Source organism: Crocodylus siamensis, chromosome 6 (assembly GCF_052110815.1).
Source record: "Crocodylus siamensis isolate JL-2025a chromosome 6, ASM5211081v1, whole genome shotgun sequence".
Classification (NCBI taxonomy): Eukaryota; Metazoa; Chordata; order Crocodylia; family Crocodylidae; genus Crocodylus; species Crocodylus siamensis.
In genome coordinates, this window is record NC_143400.1 from 37,769,199 (window position 1) to 37,779,318 (window position 10,120).

The following is a 10,120-nucleotide window of genomic DNA, read 5'->3' on the forward strand; positions in this document are numbered from 1 at the left end:
ATTGCCACTTCCGGGTAAGGCTGTAGTCCTTGGGGGTCCAGAAAATATGCAAGAGGAAAGGGATTGTGTTTTCTGCAGTCTCTCTTAATGGGCCAACTATACAGTTGGAAGAGCTTGTCTAACATCGCTCCCTACTCCACAGTTGTTCCAATAATGATTTCCTCAAAGCCCCCTACTACTTACGGGGGGGGGTGACAAATAAGCAGATACAGCAGTTGTTTCTGTATGATTCTGCACCTGCTGTTGGCTGCCAGATGTAAATTTGTAAGCAACAATGGATCAGGCAGATTGTTGGCCATTAATTTTTCTTTGTTCATAGAATCATAGAAAATTAGGGTTAGAAGGGGCCTCAGAAGGTCATCTGATTCAACCCCCTGCTCAGAGCAGGACTAGATCATTCCCCTCATCAGAACCCAAATCTTGCCCCTTTAGGTTATATTGCAGGTGACCCCAACTTCAGTTGACATTTCCAGGTAAAGGTGTTAACTTATCCTTTAGGAAATGTCTCCTGCTTTGCAAATACCTGACCCATCACAGGCAGCTCTTTACTCTGTAAAGTGGTCATGTCCTACTTAGGTTTACAACATTAAAGAGAGAGTTGATACAAGTGGCACTCAGTACTGCAATAACATCACTTAAAGGTCTGGGCAATAATGATCTCTGAGCTATAATGGAGGGCCTTTCATTGTACTTGGGGGCACAGGGATAGTACTATGCTCTTGTGCAAGCTGCTGGTGTTTCCCTCTGTAAAAGCAGCCATGGCATACTGACATGCATGTTCTCAAGCAGTCACCTGCCATGACGCATTCCAGTCCTCTAGCATGAGCAAAACAAATACCATTATCTACAAGCAATAAACAAAGGTCAAAACAAAAGGATCTTTACTAGCTCAACTCACAGGACAAGGAGAGAAGTTAATAGCCACGCAAGTCTTAAATGCTGGGCTTGGTGATCCCCAGACTGCAATGCCTGTTATACAAGACACAATGCTGCAAAGGAGGAGAAACTGCTCTGTAAAAAGCATATGTTGTTCTGGGACAATGAAGATTTGGTTTAGTAGAAGTCTGCAAGGAAACAAGCAGGAAAGAAACAATGGGAATCTAAACCCTATCTGGAAACAGATCAGGTTCAACATGATTATCCTTCAGCTTAGGTGGCAACTAGGAAAGACAGCAAGAGGTACACGTCATACAGGGGAAGAGCGATCAGATCCCTCTCAGCTTTCACCTTTCCAGCTAAACAAGCAACCCTCTCGTAATAAGGTAGGATTTCTGTGTCCCTGCTCCTCCTAGCAGGGCATCTCTGCACCTCCTTCAGTTGAAGTTCATCTTTCTGGGACACAGATGCCCAGAAGCAGTCACAGCATTCCAGGATTTTGCTTTGAAGACTCCAGCTCAACCTCTTTCCAGACTCACTGGACTGATTAGTCTGCAAGGACCCAAGGTCCTTACCCTTAAGCACTACCTTAATACGTTACAGCCATCACTTTCTTTTGTTAGTACTGTTCCTAGGCAGCCACAGCGAACAAAGGTGATTAACAAGGTGTAGTTGCCCTGCTCAGCCCTAAAGATCTTGCTGACCGTTTCTGTATGTTTGCTGGGCCACAATCCTTCAGCATCTAGAAGTCTCTAGAAGACTTTATTATAGTTCTAGTGAGCTACTGCAAGGAAAGAGCTTTATCTCATTGTTAAAGTCCAGGGTTTTCTGAGCAACTGTCTTGATGAAGACACACAAGAGCAAGAGCTTGCATTTTTTTTAAAAGAGTATATTGTCCCAATAGCCCAGTCATTAGGACTTTTTTTTTTCCTCTCTTATTAAAGGAATAAGAGTATGTACTGAAAGCACTTCTGGATATGGGATGGAAGCGCTTGATGAAAGGCAGGAATTGTCTCAGTCAGGGGAGCAATATTATCTTACTGCACTATGTAAAGGCAGGTGCAGAGCATGAGTGGGAACATGAAGTGGGATGAATCAGGACATGCTTGGAGGGTGAACAGTGTCAGTACATGGTGAATTGTACTGTTAAGTGAGATGTGCAAGTTCAGAGAGCTCATTAGTTTAAAGTCTGTGTTTGTGCATTTAACAAATGGTCAGTGAAAAAATATAGGAGTAGTCTGGAACACACACGTGCCATTTCCCAAAGCACTGCATTGACATATGTCCAGGTACTGCACAAAGTACTTCAAGTGAAACCAGCCACTATAACAAATTGTTCCATGTGTGTGCAAGACACCACATGCCACACACAGCAAAGCAAAGCAGATTCACTTTATTAGCAGGCAGCCAGTTTTAGAGATTAGCTGAAAGGATTCCTTGTACCTGCCAAAGCCGAGCGCCTGAACTCTGGGTTTTATCTGCACCATTTGCTAACAAGCAGCTGCCTTCGGTCACACTGGATTAAGCGCTAGCGATGTCATGGCCTAGAACAGGCCTGAATGCCAAGTGAATAGGAATCAATTTTTTAAAAGTGTATTTGGAGCTAGTTTATGGTTGGGGCACCCCTAGCCCCCCATTCCTCTGCATTGTTTCTCCAGTTCCCCTCTGCACCTAGTCTATTAAAAAAGTACAGCATTTGATCTCTATGAAGCTAGTTTGGGCAAGAGATGGCTCGGTTTGCTTCTGCCCAGCAGTCTCCTTGTACTTTGAAAGGCTCTCCAACTTCTCTTCACTCCCTGGACTTCACATCCCTTTAGAATTTAAGCCTCAGGCTGCTAGCAAGAAGTATGTGCTTTTAACTCAGTCCGTGTTCTTGGCAAGAGAAGGGAAGGGGATTAGCAATGATCACCCAGTGAGAGCACCCTCCCTCCCACATGCACACAGTTTATCTAATAAAGGAGGCAGGAGAACAAGCAAGACATCATGGCTGGTTTGTACCTGCTAACGCTGCTAATGCCCATGTTAGACTCTGCTCCTCATCACTGTAATAAGTAGGGACCACATTTTAAATATGCATTTACACAGCACTATGAATGTTATCTAAAGTTTAGGTGTGGGCCTAGGCTCCTGGCAAGCGGCCAGAGACCAGCAGTACCTTAACTCCATCTCATTGTACTCTGAAAGTGGCTTTGTCTGCATGAGGCCTTTCAGAGCTCCCTTGCCAGTGCACCTGCGAACAGACAGCTTCTGGCACTTGTAGTCCAGCCTTAGAGGAGGGTGACAAGGGTGAAGGGAGCTAGCCCTTTTGCACTAGTGTTCCCACTGTTGTGGTGCCCCAGGCAATTCCAGTGTGGGAGCTGCACTGGACAAGCCAGGTCCTTCACCTGCCCTGAACATGGCACAGCTCCAAAGTTGGCAAAATGCAGAGGTAGCAGCAAGGCCACGACCCACCCTAACCCCCTGCAGGTTACATGATGCCTGCCCCATTCATGAACTCCATTCCAAGTCACTCCAGCACTCACCTTGCCTGCTAGCTCATTTTGGGAGGGTCACATGACTGCTCTGATATGCATGACAGGTTCTGGCAAGGCAAGCTATGGGAGGTGACCTTGCAATCCCAAATTGCTTTGCATTCATAGCACCGGAACTCAGGATCCTTGTGCTTCTGACTGCTTTGCAGGGATTACATAAAAATACCTAACCATGCCTACCTCACAGCCTAATGCACCTTGTGACTGCTCCTGCCCAAGCTGCACTTTACAGCTGCAGTTCTTTCTGGAGGAAGGTCTTCTATTCTGGGAATAATGTTTTCACTTGACCTATATTAAGTACATGCATTTTTGAAGTCACAAGGCGGACGCAGAACACACAGAGCTGTATGGGAGCCTTGTTTCAAGCACCAGCAGCTCTGAAGCTCAGTGTATTGAGCTGAGAGATCCCCACTGTGATAAAGACTGCACAACTGAGCCCTCACCCACACAGGCATTACCCTGGACAGCTAACACAAGACAGCAGACTTTTAATTGCACGCCTGGCCACAAAGCATCTCCCAAACTATTCCTCCTCCACCCCCAGCTAAATTAGGAATTCAAGTCCTGAGATTATGGACTCCTCTAATCACCACGAGATCATCCTCTTAGCATTGCTTGCGTGCTGTTCTGGGGCGGCCGGGGGCCACTAAAATGAAACAGCATTGTGCAGCTGAAAGGCTACACAATGATCAATGATATTTGCCATGACAGAAGCATGGTTTGACTGACATCAGCCTAAAAGCAGATTAGGCTGCAACTACTGGCATGTTGCCATCAGGATGCTGAAAAACTTCAGGACAAGCCCATCCCAAGAGATGAGTCTGGAAGCAGCAGTAGGTCCTAGACTTGGCCAGAAGTTAGTTGAGGGGGTGAAAGCAATTGCATACATTAAAATTAGGTGCTATAGATGCCATGTTAAAAGAAGAGTTTGTTTGCTGCATAGCCTGGTGACCAGGTCTGTCATCTTTGCACGACATGTCAAAGGCATTGTGATGTGCAAGACATGACACCACATGGTGATACAATGACAACATGTTCACACACAGGATGTCATGCTGGGTCATCATCCATCAGTTCGGTTAGAGCTGTAAAATGGCACCACGATCGAGTGAGCCCTGGCCTTGAGGATCCAGCGCCACCCACCCCACATGGAGACATACGCCTGGGCTGTGGTAGAGTTTGTCAATCTCTGATGGGCCTCATCAGGGATCTTCGGACACACAGCTAAGACGGTCATGGAAGACAGTCATGCACAAGAGCAAGGGATTGCCAGAGAAGAAGAAAATTACCTCCGTCTGCTTCCCTTCTCACTTACTAGGCTCCAAGTAATCAAGACCAATCTTTTCCAGCAGCAACAGTCTTTCACTCACGTGCAGGGGTAGCACCAGCACAATGGAGGCCCCAGTCAGATGATGGCCTGTGGGCACTACAAAAATACCAATCTTCATTACTACCCGATTACAGAGAACCTCTCCCTAGGCAGAGCTGGATTCCAGGCAATCGGTGGGAAAGCCCTGGGGTCAGTTAGTCATGAGCTGCTTCTCTTACTATAAAAATCAAGTGACGCGGACAGCCGTATCCTCAGATCTGACTCACAGATGTGAGGTTTAAGTCACATGAGGGCTGCTGCTAATAGGCACCTGCTTTACAACAGGTAGCCCAGCAACATCAGACCGAAAGGCAGTGGATACAGCAGGGGCGGGCAAGATGCGGCCCGCCAGGCCATTCTATCCAGCCCACGGGCGCCTGAAAAATTTAGAAAAATTAATATTTATCTGCCCTGGGCTGCCTGTCATGTGGCCCTTGGTGGCTTGCCAAAACTCAATAAGCAGCCCTCTGCCCATAATAATTGCCCGCCCTGGGGTAGCGGCTGTTAACAGCTCACCCGTGCTGGTGTGTAACCCATCCACACAAACCGAGCCCGAGGAGTCACACTACATACTTCTCAACACCCTCTCTCCCTGCCCCCTCCTGCCATCTCCCCTCAAAAGAAATACAGCTGATAGGCAAGGCTCCTTGCAAGTGTCAGGCATCCCTGTCAGCACGTAGCGGTATGTGCCATGTACTACAGATGCTCTCTTTAAAGAGCACAAAAGAGAAACACCACTCTCTTTCACAGGCTTGCTTTCATCTTGCTTCTTTTCTGCTCATCCTCAGTGGATGCAAGGCCGATCTACAACCCACAGAACATCAGAAACCCGAGGAGTGGGTGCTCAAGCCCAAGACCCCCTGCTCCCTCCTGCTCTGGTCACTGCGTTTGTACAAGAGTTTGAACCACATGACCCCCATGATCCCTCCTAACTGTATGCGTCTCACCTCTTCCCAGGCTCAAGGCCTGTCCACCCTAAGAGACCGTAGGGAAACCAATCTAGTTCAAATCCCTAGTGTAGATGCAGTAATCTAGATTACCCCTTGCTTTAATGAATTACTTAAAAAGGGGTTTAAGTAGTTTGGCAAGAGTTAAACCAGTTTAAGGCTGCCTACAACAGAGGCTCATACAGTTTTAACTAGATCATTTCACTTCCACTTTTCTGGCTTAGACTAGACGTCAGAGATCCCAGAACATAGGCCGTGCGCCGAGACTTGGATGCTCTACATAACAGAGTGGCTGTACCTCCTCAGGGCTGGTTTGTAGGTTAAAGGAGCAGCTGACTCTCCTGGGTCAGTCTCCATGGCACACATGCACCCAAACACATCCCACTTCTCCACGGGACAATAGCAAGAGGCAGTGCACAACAGGGGACTGTTTGTGCAGACAGTGGGTGGGGAGAGCAAGGGGGAAGGAAACAAAGCTCCTATCCACCATAGTTTAAAAGGGCATCTTGCTTCAGAGGACACAACAGGGAGAAAATGCAGTGAAAGAGGTTTCCCTGCGTGTCTTACTCATGGCCACATACACCTTTAATATCAGTAACAATTAGAGGCAGATCTGGGACCTGGGGTCCGGAGCCCCAGCCCCATGGAAAGGGAAGGGTTTCAGCTCTATTAGCAGCTTCTCTCACCCAACCCCTTTCACAGTTGGCATTAGTCCCAAACTATGCTGCATCCCTCAAGGAAGACTGAAAGCTCCCCACACAAGCCGCGCTTTTATGGCAGCAGGTCCCTCCCACCTAGAAGCAGCCGAGGGAGGAGTTCAGTCTCCACTGAGCCCCCATCTTGCCAGCCACTGCTGCACACACAGCAAGGGCACCACGGGGGACAGTGGGCAGAGGACCACCAGCTCAGCATGCACAGGGCATCAGGCAGCTCCAAAAGCCAGAGCTGTTGACCCAAGACAGTGTGTGAGCGCAGCAAAACACAACAAACCTGCCACCTACTTGAGTCTGCATTTGCACACTCTCAGACACGTGGGTGCACGCACACAGCCAAACCAAGGCAGCCTGCTAAGGACATGCTAGAGCCCCCCTTGGGAGCACCTTAGGGGCATCCCTTTTGCTGGCAGGGCCCACCACTGACCTTCCACAAGCACCTCCAACCACAGTGGGAAGGCAAGGAGAGTCTCCTGACCTCGCTGCTGAGCCCCCAACATCTCCTGGCATCCTCACGTTGCAGCTTCAGCCCCTGCCCTCGCAGCAAGGTGGGAGGAGGAAGCTGGGCTCAGCCTGGAAGCAGGGAACAAGGATCAAGCTGCCCACACAAGGTAGCAGACCACTGACCCAGTCTCAGAAAAGTCCAAATGACTGCAAAACCTCATAACAAGGACCTACCTAAAAGAAAACTCCCCTCAGACCAACATTTGAAACAGGTGGACTAAATAGCACTCTCAGCCCTACTTGCACTGTCGAGCCCTGCGCTGATCCCCTACACCTGGGCGCTTTCTGTTGCTCCATGAGGCACCATTAGCCCTCTCCCTGCTGGGCCCAGGGCAGCTGGGGTCTGTATGCCTTGTCCCACTGGGGCAGGGATGCCAGGAAACGGCTGGCTCAGATTATTTTCTCCTCGGTTTAAGGGGGAAGGGATGGGAGATCTTGGATACTCTTTGCATGATCTAATTAATCAGTGCTGTGCCCATATATAGGAACTTGTTTTATAACCTTTATTACTGTTGCAAGAACGTGGCAACAGGCAGAAACTGTACCGAGGACATACACGTACTTGCCCAGTATGAATGAGCTGAGTTTCCTGACCTCTTCCCACTCCCAAGCAGTGCCAGGGAGGTAGATAGGATTCCTCCACAGCCCTCCATACGTGGATGGGGAACTGCCCGAACGGAAGAGAAGCTGCTTGCCTTGTCCCAGGCCACTGAGCAAACCAGTGGCCAACCAGGAAACAAAATCCCAGTCCTTCCTCTAAGTACCAGGCTCTCCCAGAGCCAGGGATAGAAGCCTGGGGTCCTGACTCCCAGCCCCTCGCACGCTAACCATTATACATCGCTCCCCACAAAAACTGGGACTAGAGCCCCGGAGCCCTGAATCCCAATCTCTCCGCTCTAACCATTGTGTATCACTCCCCTCCCAACGCTTCGAAAACACTCCCGACTCCCTGAAAGGCCTCACTTTTTTTACATGCTCTTCCCTTCCCAGGAGTCCTAATGCCTGCTCTCACCCCCTGCTCGTATCCACAAGGACCCTTTTCCCTTGCCAGAGCTGGGCAAAGAAATCAGGAGCCCTGACTCCAAATTCCTTTTTCTAACCAGTCACTTCCAGCTATTCCCGATGCACTTGGACATGTGTCCACGGCCTCCTTCCCTGCATCTTAGGTTTCAGCTTTGTGGACACCGGCTCTGCGGGGGATTTCAAGGTGACTCTGGGAGCCTCCTGCTGCTTCCCCTTCTCCTTTGCAGGGCTGCAGCCTCCTGGGAACTGCTACCCCTGCAATTAAACAGAAGGCCAGGATGAATAAACTGTGAGGGTGGAAAAAAAAAGGGAAAACAAACAAGAAACCCCAAATGCTGTTCCCTTGGCAGGAAGCCAGGCTTCCAAGGGTCTGCGTCAGAGCCAGCCGCTGACTGATTTCCAATCACTCTGAGTCACTGGAGGATTCGAGCCACTGGCGAGCTCTCTGGAAAGCAGCAGGACCGCTGTGCCTACCACTTCTCCCAGCCAGGACCAGTCTGGGAGCAACGGTGGCTCTGGTCCTTGTCTGGCTCCACTGCCGAGACCCCCAAGCACACCGCGTCAGGGATCAGAGGGATGCTCATGTTAATGCTCAGAGGCGTGATCAAGCCAGACTGCACAGGGGCAACGTGGGAAGAGAGAGCCCAGACACAAGGGCCCTTGTCTAGGAGTGCCCCTTGCCTTCAGCGCACCGGGGGTTTCCAGACCAAAAACCTTACCCTTTTGCAGGAGTAAGGCAGGGGATATCTGGAGGAATAAGGGTGGAGAACAGGCAGCATGCAGTGGGCTGGGCTGACATCCATCAGCCCGCAGGGGCAGTAGTGGACTGATGCCAGACATTTGCATTGGCCGGAGCTGCAATTGGGGCAGGAGGGCTGATGCCAAGCAGTTTGCCAAGGCTGGAGCTGAAGACAGACAGTTGGCAGGACGCGCTGAGGTCAGCTTCACCCTGGAGTGAGCCACGGGCATGGAGACAGTGCAAGACTGAACGTAGCTTCACTGTGCAAAGGGAACTCCTTCCCCAGCCCTGCCCAGCAGGACAACTCACTCCAGCCATCCTGCCTTTCCTATGCTGAGCAAGTCATGGAAGTCCTGTGTCCTTTGGAGACCTCATGCTTAAAAGTCCTACCGTCTCCCCCAGCCATGCTTGCTTGCCTCTTGGACCTCAGTCATATCACCTCCTGCGAGAACAGCCGGTACTGATAACTAAGCACCGGGTGACAGCCCTGGCACACGCAAGCCTAGAGAGGCCCAGCGGCATGGCAGCATCTTAATTAGAAGGTGAGATAACATCTGTGCCAGCAGAACATACCACGCATGTGTTGAGTGGCACATTTTTGCCAGCTGTCTGCTGCATTGTTGCCTGTCTGTGACCCCGCTTGATATGCAGAATTTCAGACCTTATCCACTGAGCTGTGCCCATCTGGACCTGATCTACCTCGGCACCTGCAGCACATGGACAATGGCAGAGCCAGACTCAACCCCAAAGTGCGTTGGCAGGGCTCCGGTTCTGGAGGGAACAGGCTGTTTCACCAAAGTCATGCTTCTTGCCTTAAAGATGAGCTACCTGCATAAGGTCTTGACCACTGAATGGTATAAGGCGATGCTCATGATAGTACAAGCATTAACTCCGATACTGCAGCAAAGGGTTGTCCCATCTATTTCCCCTGTCAGAGGCAGAATCCCACTTTGTTCCCTGTTTTCAAGGGCATGCTTCTCAAGAAGTATTGCTTCCCCCCACCCTCCCCGAGGCACTTGGCAAGCTGCAGAGCTCGCCAGTTGTAGGGGAAATGACAAATATTTTGGGAAAGTTTGTGCACCACTGTGGGAGTCTGCTGGACCCAATCTACCCTTCCTTCCTTTTCTCCCTCCCTCCCTCCACATATCACAGCTCCGTGCCTCAGTTTCCCTGGTGAAATGGCAGGGAAACTGGTAAAGGCTTTGAGAACTACTAACAAAAAGCTCTGTATTGAGGAGAGAGCAAGCTACCAACACCAGGCCGGGCTTAATTCCTCTAAGTGGAAAATTCCTTTCTGCGGAGCGTGGATTGTGGTTTAACAGGTTTTAGTCCCAGCCCCTTTTTTTTCCTGTTGAGTCAAAACCACATCCCTAGGGCATTTGTGTTGATCACATGAGCAGGTATATAAAAATGGAGCC

At 49.8% G+C, this 10,120-nt stretch overlaps 1 protein-coding gene across 4 annotated transcripts in view; it reads right to left on the reverse strand.

Annotated features, from left to right (window-relative positions):
- Positions 1-10,120, reverse strand: part of PEBP4 (phosphatidylethanolamine binding protein 4) — a 186,408-nt gene that overhangs the window by 166,191 nt on the left and 10,097 nt on the right. The gene's annotated exons all lie outside the window — the stretch shown is intronic.